Source organism: Asparagus officinalis, chromosome 4 (assembly GCF_001876935.1).
Source record: "Asparagus officinalis chromosome 4, Aspof.V1, whole genome shotgun sequence".
NCBI classification, from domain to species: Eukaryota; Viridiplantae; Streptophyta; class Magnoliopsida; order Asparagales; family Asparagaceae; genus Asparagus; species Asparagus officinalis.
The window spans coordinates 40931156-40948149 of NC_033797.1; positions in this window are offsets into that span (position 1 = coordinate 40931156).

A 16994-nucleotide genomic window follows, 5' to 3' on the forward strand; every position below is an offset into this window, starting at 1 on the left:
ACATAACATAATGTATCACGCTTAAGTACCCATAACACATAGTATTCATGCAAATACATAAAATAGTTGTTATAAAAAAAATTCTGAAATTTTGAGATATACGCATATATCGTCCTCACTCATTCTAGGAAATTCTTATCGGACTCTATACATGAATCCTAGGAAACTCTATTCTACCTCCACGACTCAACACAGGATGATCCTAAGGATACTGGAACTAGAGCTCTGATACCATTTGTAACGCCCCGTCCCGGAATCTCGGAGTCGGTACGCTACTAGATCTGATGGACTGGCCTCACAAACCACCACATGTCTTTTCAGCACGTTTTGTCCTCACTCACGCGCTCTCTGGAAAACTTCCCAGGGGGTCACCCATCCTAGAATTTCTCCAGGCCAAGCACGCTTAACTTTGGAGTTTCTAAGAGTTGGGTTCCCGAAAAGAAGATGCATCTTGGTGGTATGAGTATTCCAATCAAATCTATCAATACTAATCACATCACCCTCTCAAGGGTTGGGGTATTACATACTCCAACACTTAAACTCACAACGTCCTCGTTGTGCCAAACCATATCATCCAAGACCGTACCATCCGTGTGAGATTCTAAGGGTTTAAAATCCTAAAATGGCTATAGGATAAGATCTCCTACTATGTTCATAGCCTACCCCTTGTCCACGCGTATAAGTAATTTTCTGAATTGTAGCATTGTGACGCCCCTGTTTTCACACTTGGCTGCAGTCCAAGGTGAACCCAGAGATGTCAAACCTGTCATGCACCTCCACTGTGCAACAACATGTTTCACCAATCACAGTAATATCCTCTAGTGGAAACCAATATAAATGAAGGTACAAAACAGGCAAATAAGGGAAATAAATACTATAGACATGATACGGAAAGATATATCTCATAAATGAAATCATGTCCCAAATAAACTAAACTGGAATACAACTGATATACATCTGGAGTCTAAAATAACATGATATGTCTCAACATGAATCGACTAGAAATCGTACTAAGGCATATTGCCTTAACAATATGAGTACAAACTCAAATGACTAAATGGAAACATAAGATCACTGTGGAGTCCATACTAGTAAAAATACGCGACGGCGACTATGCAAGAACTCCGTCACCCTGCGACTCTCCGATGCTCTGAGCCGCCTGAAATGAGAAATAAAATAAAAGAAAAAGAACAACAACAAGAGCGTCAGAGCGCTACAGCAAGTTCACCTCCATCCGCCCCCAGGGGAAGGGCTGCTAGATGATGAAGTGGAGGCTCTATCTATTAAGCATAGTCTACCTAGATCATTTTCCCTGTATCTAATGGAATTAATATTTAGAAACTTACAACTTGAGACGTAGTACGTCGAGCGAAATAATCCAAACAAGGAAACCCTCATGTATATACCGTATGTCTCAGGTAGTAAATAACTAAATATTAACCCTGAACTAAGCAATCAAAATATAACTGGAAAGTAAAGCATCAGCATATGTATCTCGTGTACTCGTATAGCAAAGTATCTCAACAATGAGTAGAAACACTTTTGGCATCCGCCAAATACTCATGTAAATAGTTTATAATATTATCATTCTGAACTTCTTCCAACTCATCGCATCATCGCGCGGATCGACAAATAGGTATCATCGCATCATAGTGCGGATCGATAAATAGGTATCATCGCATCATAGTGCGGATCGACAAATATGTATCATCGCATCATAGTGCGGATCGACAAATAGGTATCATCGCATCACCGTGCGGATCGACAAATAGGTATCATCGCAGTCTCATTTGCGGTGTACTAACTCACAAGTAAATAGATCTCAATTCGTCATAATCCCCGTGGGATACTCAAATGCGTATTTCGTCATATTCATGACTGTAAGTATAACATCAAGCGGCTCAAACTCCACGATCGCGTCACAAATGGCGCAAACAAACTCCAGAAAATAAAACTGGGCCAAACTGTCCAGTAAATGGTCAGGGTTACCAACCCCGACTATCTGTTGTATTAACTAATCGTGAATAGTAGCAGTACTTACTAATAGCAACAATACTTTACGACTAGTATACGTACTCATGAATAGTAATAGTACATATGAATAGTACAGTATGCATGAATAGTAACAGTATGTATAAATAGTACCCATACGTATGAATAGTGTCAGTACTTATGAATAGTGTCATATGTATGAACAATAACAGTACGTATGAATAGTACCCCCAGTATGCATGAATAGTAGTACTCATGAATAGTACCGTACGTATGAACAATACGGTATTTATGAATAGTACCGTAGTATGTATGAATAGTACCATACGTATAAAATAGTAACAGTATTTTCAGCGGTAGACATGTACGTATAGTTCTAGCTGGCAATATCATGTCTTTAGGAATTTGGTCTTATATTCTATTCATCAATTTTCATCAATATCAAGTCTTTTCTTCAATATCATGTATATTCATTAATTTTTATCAATATCATGTCTTTTCATCAATATCATGTATATTCATCAATATCATGTATATTCATCAAGATCAAAATTTACTGGGGATGGGTTTGGAAAGAGATGAACTTGCCTTTATTGATCTCTGAAATTGGAATCCCTATCTGTTCCTGCTTTTCGAATTGTCAAAATCCCCTTCTTCTTTCCCTTTCTTTTCTTCCCTCTCTCTCTCTCCCCTTCTCTTTCTCTCTCTTCTTTCTTTCTGCCGTGTGAGAAGAGTGAAGGGGAGGGCCCCTTTTTATAGGAGAAGAGAGGAGCGGGTAGGTGGGGTAGGTGGAGAGAAGAAAAGAAAAGGAAAAAAAATAATATTTATAATTTTTATTATTTAAAAAATTAAGTTTCAAATCTCCATTCTCAGAAAGTAATAAAAATTTACCCACAAGAACGTCTCAACATTCTACGATCAATGGTGTAATCCTTATATTTATCTGGTCTACATAAAAATTATTAAAAATATAAATACAATGGATGTCAGTAGACGCGATACCGTCTCAAAATAGTGTTTCAGTCTCCGTCGTCAGAACTCAATGAAACTTTACCCACAACACATTCTTGACATTCTAAGATCAATGGAGTAAATCTCATGCTCATCTGATCAATAGAAAATTTTTTAAAAATAAAATAGTATCAGTTTGCAGTAGACTCGCGATACCGAGGCTGAAACTGCGAATCGATCTCAAATCGATTCCAATCTGATCCATTTATCCTAGAATGATCACCAATCATAATAAAACTCATTTATTATCATTTATAATAATATTTTCAAAATTTTCGGGGTTTTACAATCTCAAATCAATTTTAAACATAGTCATTCATCCAAAATTAGTATTAATCACAATAAAACTCATTTAATGTTATTTTCCATATAATTTTCAAATTTACGGGGTTTTACAATATCATTCTAATATGAGAAAGGAACATTGAATAGTTAAGCATATTCTTAAAATATCTTAACTGTACAAAACATTATTGTTTAGTGTTTGATGACGATTTTTTAAAAAGTTGAAGATACGCTGATTCTAATTTTTAGTCGGATCTTAACAATAAAGAATCAACATCGAGGTTTGTTTTTGCATTAAATAATGAAAATATTAGTTGAAGGAGTTGTAAGTAAGGAACTATAGTCAATTCTATAACTAAAACAAAATGTATTGCAGCTTGTGAAGCAGCAAAAGAAACAATTTGTATTTAAAAAATTGTGCAAGAGTTAGGTGATGTTTCTACTATCGAATCGCCCATCACTTTGCATTGTGATAATAGTGGAGCAATTGCGCAAGTTAGAGCGAACATTTCCTGGAAGTAGACGACACGTTTTAACAAATCAAAACACATCGAAAAAAGTACCACTTGGTAAGAGAAATTGCTAAGGGTGATATAGACATTACCAAAGTTGCATCTACCGATGATGTGGCAAACCCATTGATGAAACTTTTGAATCAAAAGGTGTTTGAGAAATATATTGACAAGATAGTTTTGAAATTTGTATTGGATTAGTTTTGAGGGCAAGTGGGAGACTAAAAAATGTATGCTCTACAAAGCTAATAAATTTATTATATGATAATAACTAAGAGTTTACATATTTACACAAAAACCCTAAAATAATAGATTTAATAGATTTTTTTATCAACCTCCTATATAATATGAAATTACAGGCAGAACCATGAATTTAAAAATTACCGACAACCTCCCCAATAAAAATTACAAATATCACCCTAAAAATATGAGAATCTTGAATAGTCCGCTAAACAATTTGAAATTATAGACAATACTCTAAAAATTTTAAAAATTCAAACAACCCGCAGGAAAAATCTAAAAATTATAAAAAAACACCTTAAAATTCTAAAAATAATAAACAAACACCTTGAAAACAAAACTTTTTGCTGGATAATCTGTAATCACATACGAAATCTCAAAATTTAAAATTATAAATAAACTTCTAAAAATCTTAAGTTACAGAAACAATCTAAAAATTTTTAAAATAAAAAACCTTGAATTTTTGAAAATATTTGATCGGCACTCTAAACTATCTAAGGCTACAAACAACCACTAAATATTTAAAAATTACAAACCACCTCTAAAAATTGCTAGAATTAAAAAATTAAGGAGAACACTCAATTAAAAAAACACTCTGAAAACCTAAAATTTTTTGATTCCCCCTTGCACAATCTGAAATTACAATGCCCTTAAAAAGTTTGGAAATTATGAAAACCCCTATGAGAGTACTAAAAATTACAAATTACCTTATAAAAAAAGATGAAAATTACAAATAACTTCCTAAAATTTGAAAATTAAAAACATGCTCATAGAAAAGGAAAAAAAACAATCACCTCAAAATCCGAAAGTACCAAGTTGACTTTGGAGTTCACAATTCTATAATTAAAGTTCTAATGATTACCAAAAATATGGATGGAATTAATTACAAGACTTCATATTCTAACAATTCCTTGAATCCAAATACAAACTTAATGTAATTTCAAAAAAAATACACATGACATTTGAAGAATTTTGAATCCCCCCTAAACTTCATTACCTTTGGATGTCAAATGCTACAAGATTTTAATAGGAGGTTTTTTTTAGTGAATTATATGTCTACATTATCTTTTTGAGATCATAGATTCTTAGGGGTTTACCCTCATTGCATAAATTGTGTATGCACTTGTTTTTTTTCTTGGATGCTACTTTGTATTTGACTTGTAGGATTTTTGCTACAAAAAAATTGTATCTCTCAAAGTTTGAAAACTTCCCTAAATAGAGCAATACTTTGATACCTTCTATTTTCTAGGGTAGATATCGCTTTTCTTGAATAATGTTACTGTCATTTAGATTAAAGTGTGTGGTATAACAGTTTTGTAGGAAGTTAGTTATTGGTTAAAAGTGTTTTGCCCATATTAAAAATCGTACTTGTTTTCTCATTAGTAATTATAACATATTGATGTATACTTTTTATTGTTTATAAACTGATATTTTGGATCACATAACTAATCTTCTCTGTTCGTCTCATGTGAATTTTGTCAAATATGAACTTAATATAGATTTCCCATTGCAATAGCAATTATGCATTTGCTATATAGCAAAAAAGTTCTTTGATATGTCTGTTAGATCAAAGTTCTAAAATTACAAGATGAAATTTTTGATAGTACTTCAGATCAAAGTTCTAAAAGTTGTAAGACATAATTAAATTCAATGCATTATCAAGTTTGATATTAGTTTACAAATGTTATTATCATGTTATCATCATCAAATATAGGTTAAAAATGTGATCTTATTTTGTGCAATAAATTATATGGTAACTGACTAATTCACAGACGAGTTATAGTGAAAACATAAATTTGTTCCTTAAAAAAAGATATAAACCTAAATGAAATAATTAAATTATTTGACCAAGTGCATCACACCTAGTATGGACTTAAATATCAAAGTGAAACGAGAGAATAATTTTAAAAAAAAAGATTGAGGTAGCGGACTGAAGACAATCCCAGATTTCAAGGTATTTCACTATACACTCAATAAATTTGTGCGATTAGTGTTTTAACTCCAAAAACATTGAAATTCTTAACAAAACCCTAATAGCTTTAGGAATTTCAGAAAACTCACAGTACATTAAGCGTTTGACACTTATCCTATGTCAATCCATATTTTGAGTATCCAAAAATGTCGATCAAATATCATACAGTAGTCGTTGAGGGTTAACTGAGAAAATTAAATTTTTATTAGAGTTTTCTGAAATTTTGAAGTTACTCAGGATCTAGTAAGAGTTTCAAAATTTTGAAGTATAACTTAGTATAGTGCACGTGTGTTGCACGTTGTTGGATTAATTTTATGTTTATCTTTTTTTATAATAAGTTTGGTGTTAGATGTAATTTAAGGATTTTTTGCTATCTTTTTATCATTAAAATCCTAGAGTAAATATAATCTTTTATGTGGTTTATTTGTGTGACGCCCCTGGGTTCACATAAGGCTGCAGTCCAAGGTGAAACCAGAGATGTCAAACATGTCATGCACGCACACTATGCATAAACACTTTTCACCAATCACAACAATATCCTCTAGTGGAACCAAATAGAAGTGCAGGTACAAAACAGGCAAAATAAAGGGAATAAATGTAATAGACATGATATAGAAGAGATATCTCATAAATTAAAAAAAACATGTCTCAACTATAATACATCTCATATTTGAATAATGAAAATATCTTAACATGAATCAACTAAAAATCGTACTAAGGCACATTGCCTTTACAATATGAAAATGAAACTCTAATGTCTGGATAAAACTCAAAACTACAGTGAAGTCTCTACAAGTAAAAATATGTGACAACGATTATACCAAAACTCCGTCACCCTACGATTCTCCGAAACTCCGAACTACCTGAAAAGTAATTTAAAAGAAAAAGAACAACAACAAGAACGTCAGAGCGCAATAGCAAGATTACCTCCATCCGCCCCTAGGGGAAAGGCTGCTAGATGGAGTGAATACTCTATCTATTAAGCATGGTCTACCTAGATTTATTTTCCCTATATCTAAGTAGGATTAATATTTAGAAACCTACAACATGAGACGTAGTACGTCGAGCGAAATAATCCAAACAAGAAAACCCTATATTTAGAAACCTACAACATGAGACGTAGTACGTCGAGCGAAATAATCCAAACAAGAAAACCCTCATGTATATACCATAAGTCTCAAATTGTACGTCGAGCGAAATAATCCAAACAAGAAAACCCTCATGTATATACCATAAGTCTCAAATTGTAGATACCTAAACATTAACATCGAACTAAAAAAAGACAATCTAATGAAACCAACAATTGGAAATCCACAACACGAGACTGGTACGTCGAGCGAAATAAGCCAAACAAGGAAACCCTCATATATATAACATATGTCTCAAGTTGTGAATCTCTAATCATTGATCCCAACTAAGAAGTAAAAAAATTAGTAAAAGAATTAAGACATCAATATATCGTATTTATTATATCTTTCATTATCACTGGGGAGATAGAATAAAATGCCAACACATAATTTTGTATACTATCAAAAGTAATGTATCTCGGTCATATAGTTCAGTGATAGGTCGTATTCATAACCGACATCTGTCACACTTAGGCTATTAAGTAATTATCTATGTGCAACGGACTATCCTGTAGGTATCCTGAACTGTGTACACGGCTCATTAGTCTCATCACGATCTTAGTGCGTAACATGAGTGTGGGACGGACTACCAAATAGGTATCCTAGAAATACGGCTCACGAGCCTCATCGCACCCTGAGTGTGGGACGGACTACCAAATAGGTATCCTAGAAATACGGCTCACGAGCCTCATCGCACCCTAGTGCTGGACGGACGGCTAGATCAAGCCTCCTAAAATCCGACTCAATGGCCTGTACATGTGGAATATCAACGTACTACCTCATGTAGTACTAAACTGAGCTCATCAATGGTATCCACCTCATATATAAACTGTGTATATCTGATATGTCGACGTACTATCCTATATAGTACTAAACTGTGCTCATCAACGACATCCAACATGTGTATGAACGATATCTAATTCAAATATGATCAAATCAAAACTCATCATAATCCCCTTGGGATTCTCAAATGTGTAACAAAACATATTCATAACTATATGTGTAATATCAAGTGTCTTAAAACTCCGCGAACGCATCTCAAAATGGCACAACACAGCTCCACAAAATGAGCAGGAAAATAGACAGGACTTCTGTTAGTAAAATAAGCATATCTTTCTCTAGGAAAACTAATTTTACAAATGGTTTTCTGTTTTGAAAAATAGATTCATACATCTTTCAAATGGCATGAGTTTGGTTTAGTTTGGAGTTCACTTGTTATCCTAAAATCTTAGTTAAAGATTATATAAGTGCTACAGTTTTCTACAGAAAATATATATTTAGTACATCTCTTAATTTTCTCATATATAAACGAAATTATGAATAACCCTAATGATCATGATCATGATATTATCATAAACAGTAAGAAAAGATTATTAATCTAGTATTAGTTTAAGATTTACTATCAAAAAAATCTAACTTTTAACACCTCAGGTTAAGATTAAAGCATGAAAACACATATTCAACATCATATTAATCATCTACACTAGTTATTTAACTGTGGGCTGGGATGAGTTTGGATGAAGATAACCTTTCCTCAAACATCATTCTAAGCCTCTGAAATAAACAACAACCAATCAACAAGCACAAATAACCCGTTCTCCCTTGTCACACGTCGAAGATCTCACCCTCGTGTTGGTATTGTGCTTCACAAAGCCCTAAAAATTCATAAGAAAAAGATATAGGGTTTTTAAGGGGAGAGAGTGGCTGCTAGGGTTCATAAATATGATAAAAGAGAAGAATTTTAATGACAAACACAGATATTTATAGAGGCAAACCCGAAACAAACCTGTTTAACCCGAACCAGGAAACCTAGTCTGACTAGAAAAATAACCTTCGGTATTTTGACCATAAATTTCACGTCCGACCTTAGAATAAGGTAATATAAGATTTGTTGGAAAGATCTTGAATAGACCTACAACTTTTTTCTTTTAAGTTTTTCAATATTCTAACTTCTTCGGTGTGTAAAATGTATATACCTTTAACTGGTCGTTTTTCCCAGATTCTGGCCCGTGCACGTGTGCATGATATCACTTCTATATTCACATATATACATTGAATTGATCTCAAATTAATTCCTAGCATACTCAAACATTAATAAATATCATTTATCATAATGTAACACATTTATTATTATTTATTACAAAATATTCAAATTTTTGGGGTTTTACAATTTGTGACATTTCAAGGTCCTTTCTGTAAATTTTATAGCATATCTATAAAATTACAAAGTTTTAAAGTTGTTTTGCAAATTTAAAGGTTTAATCTATAATTTTTCAAAAATTTTAGTTTTATGAAACCAGAGCTTTCCAATAAAACTTATGGAATACCTGAAAGTTATTATTCAATTTGTGAACCTAAAAAAGCATAATTCTATTTGTTTTATAATTTAACATAATGTCTGACGTTTATAATTTAGCACACGCTGGAGTTTTTTATTCGCAAATTCGTAATATACTTATACCATTAGGAAGGATAAATAACATATTGACTGTAGAATAATAGTTTGAATATTTTGTATTAATATGAAAATTTTTAAGTTCTATGACAACTAAGAACATACTCTATCAGAGCTAAAAAATTAACCAAAATCTATATAGTTCTCTAGAAAGACTTAATCAGAGCTTCTTCAATTGTTAAGAACAAACATCATCAAAAAAAAGTTATGGGGTCTTACAGTAATTGTTGGACCCTAGAGGGGGGTGATTAGGGTCTTATGCTAATCTAATCCGATTTTATGCCAATTGAAATTAATTAACAAGTTATCCTAGCAAGTATGAAATACAACAATGTATATGAGCTAGGATAAACAATATGAACAATGAGATATATCCTATATGATAGAAATATATGCAAGGATATATAAACAACACAAGGGTAAATAATCTAAACAAGATAGTGAATGATATAGAAATGAGCAATGCACAATGGAGATATAAGATATGAACATAAATATGAAAGAATGCCAAAGCACACTCAAACAAGCAATATGATCACGGAGTTCGGACCTTCCGTCCTACGTCTCCGCTCCCCACTCCCGGGGAGAAATTCACTAACACAATCCGGTTTGGAAGCCGGAACTTCTTCTACACACTCGGTTTTCTAGCTAACCGAAAACTCTACAACTCACACTCTTGCAATCACACTCTACACCCACTAAGTGTTGGACCTAGCCATGTCTCCCTCAAGTGCTCGGTTACAACCTCTCCCTAGGCACGTCAACCGACGCCACTCCTCTTGGGACGATCCCCGACTCTCACCACACACTTCTCACTCGGTGTACAAGTGTATTACAAAGTGATTCCTCACAATTAAGCACAATACAATAAATGATTGTTCTCTCTAACAAGGTAAGAACTCAATTAAGCACAACTCTAAGTCACTAATTCCACAACCCAAAATATACTATGAATGTAAATACTATAAGCTCAATAGGTTGTGTGTGAACAAAGAGATAAAACAATATAAACTCAATATGAAATCTAGCTTATGAAATTAAGAACAAACTTATAAAATGCTAGAATTGAGTTTAAGGAAACTTCTCTATAGATGACAAGAGAGAGGGAGAAGAATGAATGCTCAAACACCAAGGATGATCTCCACTTGCTCTTGTGAAATTGAATTCACAAACTCAAAACACTCAAATGCTTAAAAGCTTATAAACACACTTTAAACAAACTTAAACCCTTGATTAAAACTTTCTTAAACTTGTTTTAAAACATTCTTTTTTTATGTTAAAACTGAGGTATAAGGGGTATTATAGCCTCCCAATACCTCAAACAAAAGCCCAAACAAAAGACCAAAAACCCCTCCAACGGATAACAAAGAAACTAGCTCGTTATGGGCATTCTGGGCGCTGGTCGGTCGACCGACCATTTTTTCGGTCGACCGCTCGCACGTGTACAAACCTGAAAAGCTCCGGAGACATTTCCGGTCGACCGTCCGGTCGACCGGAGTACTGTAGTAGTGCGGCATATTTTTGTAAAATCAATTTAAAATAGTAAATGAACTCCAAAAATTATGAAATTTTGTTGGGAGTGTTCTAGACATGTATAATAACATGTCAGAGAAAGAATTCTATGAAAATAATTTCCCAGTTGAGAGAATAAATGTTTGAACCAAAATTAACGTTTCTGAAAATCTGCTGTGATACACGATTTTGTAAAATCAACTCCAAAAATAGTAAAAACTGCAGGAAAGTTTATAAACATGCAGATAAACATGTCAGAGAAAGAAATTTTCAAATATCACTTCCCATTTGTGAAAACTCATTCAGTTTGTAAAACATGCACGAACATGTGCACGAACAAAAACGTTGATTTGTAAATTCCTTTAAACATAACAAATCAATTCCAAACTTCGATGAAACTTTGAGAATGTTTGCAAATGATATTTGAACATGTTACAAAAAGAATTTTCAATTTTCATTTCCAATTGTGAAATCTCATTATTTTGCAAAAGTGTTCAAAAATGAAAAAAAAGTGATATACATAAAGTTTGATGTTTGACTAATCAATGTTTTGAAACTTTGCCACAATGATTTATAACTTGATAAAAATATGTATATGATGATTGTTAAGTCTATAAATGAGAATACAATATTTGAGCTTAGAAACCAAATACGTGTGTGTATATGATATTGAGCTTAGATATCTAACACACATAATATAAAACTAAACTAAATTACCCAGGCTAGATCTTGATTCTCAATAAGCTCTTCTAGGTAATCTCACGGATAAAGCTTTAACTAGGATCTTGAACTTGAATAGCAAGGCTTCACCGACATTCCGCAACCTCCTTTGGATATGATCGTTGAAGTCTATTCCATCCATACTCCAACATATTGTTTGCCTAGAATAAATATAAAACACAAACACTAGACAAACAATATTAAATGTAAATTGTTTGTAAATCATCATCAAAACAAGAAGGCCAACAATCTCCCCCTTTTTGATGATGACAAACAATTTACAAAAAGGAATATATGCATGAAGGAAATAAAGATAATACACATGCATATAAATGTATACTCATAATATTTCTCCCCATTTGACAACATCAAAAAGGGGACAAAAGGATTAAGAGAGCGAAAGCTCCCCCTATCAATAAGCATAGGTGAGTATAAAAAGAATGTATATAGGGATTGCTCCCCCTATCAAAAAGCCATATAGAATATATGCGATGAAGATCATGGCAAAACATATGTGAGCAAGCATACATGAATATGCTAAAAATTTACTCACATACATGAAGATAATGAGAACACATATAAATATGTCAATATGAAAATAGTGTCTCATTAACACAAAAAAAATATAAAAACCATATAAAAGAATAGATTTATGAAATCAAAAGAAGAGGAACATGAGAATCATGCAAAAAGTTTTCAAATGAAAACAATTCAACCAAAAGAAATCATAAATCAAAGTTTATATTCAAAAACAATGTTTGATCAATAAAGAAAAATTTTCTTTACATAACTTGATCAAACCACTCATAGAATACATTATAAAGCACGAATAGATGATCCATTAGCACAAACACATAAATACATCATATAAGTGAATTATAATGAATTCAAAAGCAACAAATCAAAACACAATTTTTAAGAGAGGCAACAATTATATCAAGCTCTTGAGCTTGTTCCAACCCATATAATCATTCTAGCATCCGGTAAACATGATTTAGGAATAAACACCCAATTGTTCGCGGGAAAATTCGTTGCTTTCTTCATTATTGATTCCATTGTACACTCTTGTAACAGTTTATCGATTACAAAGATCCGGTCTTTTTATAAGATCCGGTTACAACGAAAATCAAATTGAAAAGAAATGAAAATTACAACTTTGTTTCCTTGTTTGTCGAACGAATCACGAGCTCCTGTTTTGCGGTCGCTCGCTTTGTGGGTTCTTTGCCTGCGCCGGGGTTGTTTGCCGTGGACCACCGCGCGATCTAGATCCGGTCGGATCTACGCAGTACGACGGGTATTATTCCACGAAGAAAATAATAGCCGGGAGGGATTGATTCACCAAGGAAACAATCGCTCAAGTCTCGGGATCTAAGACCAAGCTTAGATCCGGAGTTCGTACGCGTAGATCTGAGATCTGGTCCTCTCGAATACCTGCCTTATTTGGCGTTGACGGTCGCCGAGCACCAGATCTGGATGAGCAAGTCCTTGAAGTCCTAAAGTTTGAATCTTGTTAAGTTCTGAGTCTCCAATCCAGCAGGGCTTCGCCTCTCCAAAATTTCCAACCCCCCAAATGAACCAAGGCCTAGCCTATTTATAGGCACTCAGATCTGTGCCTAGGCACAGATCTGGGCCGGCCACCTCAGGGTGGCTCGGCTCTGGGCCGAGCCACCTTGAGGTGGCTCGGCCACCGAGCCACCTTGAGGTGGCTCGGCTTGGGCCGAGCCACCTGAAGTTGGCTCGGCTTCGGCCGAGCCCCTCTAGGTGGTGGTTTTTGGTGTTTTCCGCCTTTGGTTCTGTCCGTGATTTGATTAACTTGGTCTCTGATTTGATGATCTGATTGCTTGACTTGGTAATCTCGCGGATGAAGCTTGAACTTGATCTTTAACTTTGAATTGCAAGGCTTCACCGACATTCCGCCAACCTCCTTTGGATATGATCGTTGAAGCTCTATTCCATCCATCCTCCAACAACGTTGTTTGTCTACAAAACATAGGAATGCACAAACACTAGACAAACAACATTAGTAATAAATTGTTTGTTAAACATCATCAAAACAAGAAGGCCAACAGATCCATGAGCACAAACATATAAATATCATCATATAAGTGAAATATAATGAATTCAAAGCAACAAATCAAAACAAAATCTTTAACAAAAGAATTTCAAGAGAGGCAACAATATATCAAGCTCTTAAGCTTGTTCTAACCCATATAATCATTCTAGCATCCGGTAAACATGATTTGGGAATAAACACCCAATAAACCCGGAGGGTTATATAAATGCAAACCTCTCATTAAAGCAAAACCAATGATCATGAAAACAAAAGAATTTAGCCAATAAAAGGAATTGTTTTCATAAAAGTTTAAAATGCATTTTTCAAAACCAAGAAAGAGAAAAATAAAAACACTAAAATTCTTGGTTTAAAAATTATTTTGGCACCCAAGCATTCTTGGTGCCGGATTGTTTAGGGACATGACCCCTATCAATAAAGCTCAAAGCCCTAGGGTTATGAACCCTCTTAGGCGCATATGGTGCACGAACACGGTCATAACAAAAATTACTCAAATGACCCTTCCGATTGCAATAAGTACAATGGAAAGGAAGCATTTGCTTATGTTGACCAAACGGTTGTGCACGGGAAACATTAGAAACATTTGCAAACATGGATGGTCTTTTAAAATTGTTTTGCAAATGTGAAACTTTCTTTAAATCAAAACAAAATTTGGTCAAATGACCAAATCTACCACAATGATCACATCTATACACATGAGCATGCTTGTGATGAACTTTATGAGTGTGTGCATGTACATGTGTGTGTGATGAAGAAGCCTTATGAGATGCACAAGAAGCATTGATATTACTATTTTTAGATTTTTGTGCATCATAGCAAAATTTAGATAAATGGCCTTTACGACCACAAATAGAGCACTTATAAATTTTGCTATACATGTGTGCATGATGTGTGATATGTTTAGGTGTAGTAGCATGAGACTTAGCACACATGTTCATAAGCTTATCATGGTTTACCATACATGTTTTTAAGGTTGAATCTAAACAAGATATGCGATGTTTAACTTGACTCAACTCAACATTTTGCATACATGTATAGGAAATAGAAGTAGATAAAACATTATCATTTTTAAAAGAATTAAACTCATTTCTAATAGTTTCTACTTCTATCATGGCATCATTTACATGAGTTAAGCTAGAAATGGATGAGGTCAATTTTTCATTTTTTAAATTTAACATATCATTGTTTTCTTTAAGCATTATATTTTCATTTTCAATGATGTCAAATTTGGACACTAGCTTCTCACGATCGGATTTCAATTCTACATGCTTGCTTTTAAGATCAATAAAATTATTTTATAATTTTGTATAGGCATGCAATAATCTATCATATGCACAAGCGAGTTCATTAATAGATAAATCATTATCGGAATCGGAATCGCTTACCACACTAGGGCTATCGCCTAGTGGCCGTGTGCATGATGATGCTCCACACTCACTTGAAGAACAATCCTCCAAACTACGTCGGATTTCCTCCAAGTTGCCTTGATGTGCTTCTATGAATTTCCATAAATTATAAGCACTATCAAAATAAACAAATTTGTTAGAAAATGATGAGTCAAAGGCATTAAGCAAATATTCTAACAAAAGCTTGTTCATTGAAAACATTTTCTTATCATGATCGCTCCACTTGGATTTCTCCAATGTGGGCATAATATAAGCACAATCAATAATTTTCCATAAGTCAAATCAATAACTTCCCATAAGTCGATATTTCTAGATTCAACAAATAGTTTAAATCTAGAAGCCCATTGTGCATAGGAAAAATTGATGAATTTAGGAGCAACATTGGATTTATAGCCTAAACAAAATATATTCATATTCATGATATATATGTGAAAATATGCAAGCAAGACAAAAGTAATCATAACTAGATTAGCACAAATAAGATAACTTGGATCTTTAACTCAAGGCGGTTAGTCCTTAAATCAAAGAGCACCAAGCTCTGATACTAATTGTTGGACCCTAGAGGGGGGTGATTAGGATCTTATGCTAATCTAATCCGATTTTATGCCAATTGAAATTAATTAACAAGTTATCCTAGCAAGTATGAAATACAACAATGTATATGAGCTAGGATAAACAATATGAACAATAAGATATATCCTATATGATAGATATATATACAAGGATATATAAACAACACAAGGGTAAATAATCTAAACAAGATAGTGAATGATATAGAAATGAGCAATGCACAATGGCGATATAAGATATGAACATAAATATGAAAGAACGCCAAAGCACACTCAAACAAGCAATATGATCACGGAGTTCGGACCTTCCGTCCTACCCCACGACCTACGTCCCCGCTCCTCACCTCGAGGAGATCTCCACTATCACAACCGGGTTTTCTACGTTCACCCGAACAACGTTTACACCTCACAATACAATCACTATGTAATCACACCTCACACACTAAGTGTTGGTCCGCCCTAGCCGTGTCTCCCTCAAGTGCTCGGTTACAACCTCTCCCTAGGCACGTCAACCGACGCCACTCCTCTTGGGACGATCCCCGACTCTCACCACACACTTCTCACTCGGTGTACAAGTGTATTACAAATCCTCACAATTAGGCACAATATGACAAATGATTGTTCTCTCTCTAACAAGGTGAGAACTCAATTAAGCACAACTCTTAGTCACAAACCCACAACCCCAAATTATACTATGAATGTAAATACACTAAGCTCAATAGGTTGTGTGTGAACAAAGAGATAAAACAATATAAACTCAATATGAAATCTAGCTTATGAAATTAAGAACAAACTTATAAAATGCTAGAATTGAGTTTAAGGAAACTTCTCTATAGATGACAAGAGAGTGAGAGAAGAGTGAATGCTCAAACACCAAAGGATGATCTCCACTTGCTCTTGTGAAATTTGCTCCACAAACCAAACTCTTGTAAATGCTTAAAAGCTTTTTAAACAAACACTAAAAACAAACTTAAACCCTTGATTAAAACTTTCTTAAACTTGTTTTAAAACTCTCATTAGTTAGTTGGAGAGCTGAAGGCAATGGGGTATTTATACCCTCTCAAAACTCAGCCAAAAACCCAAACAAAAAGACAAAAACAGCCCAAAGCAACGGTAATAAAA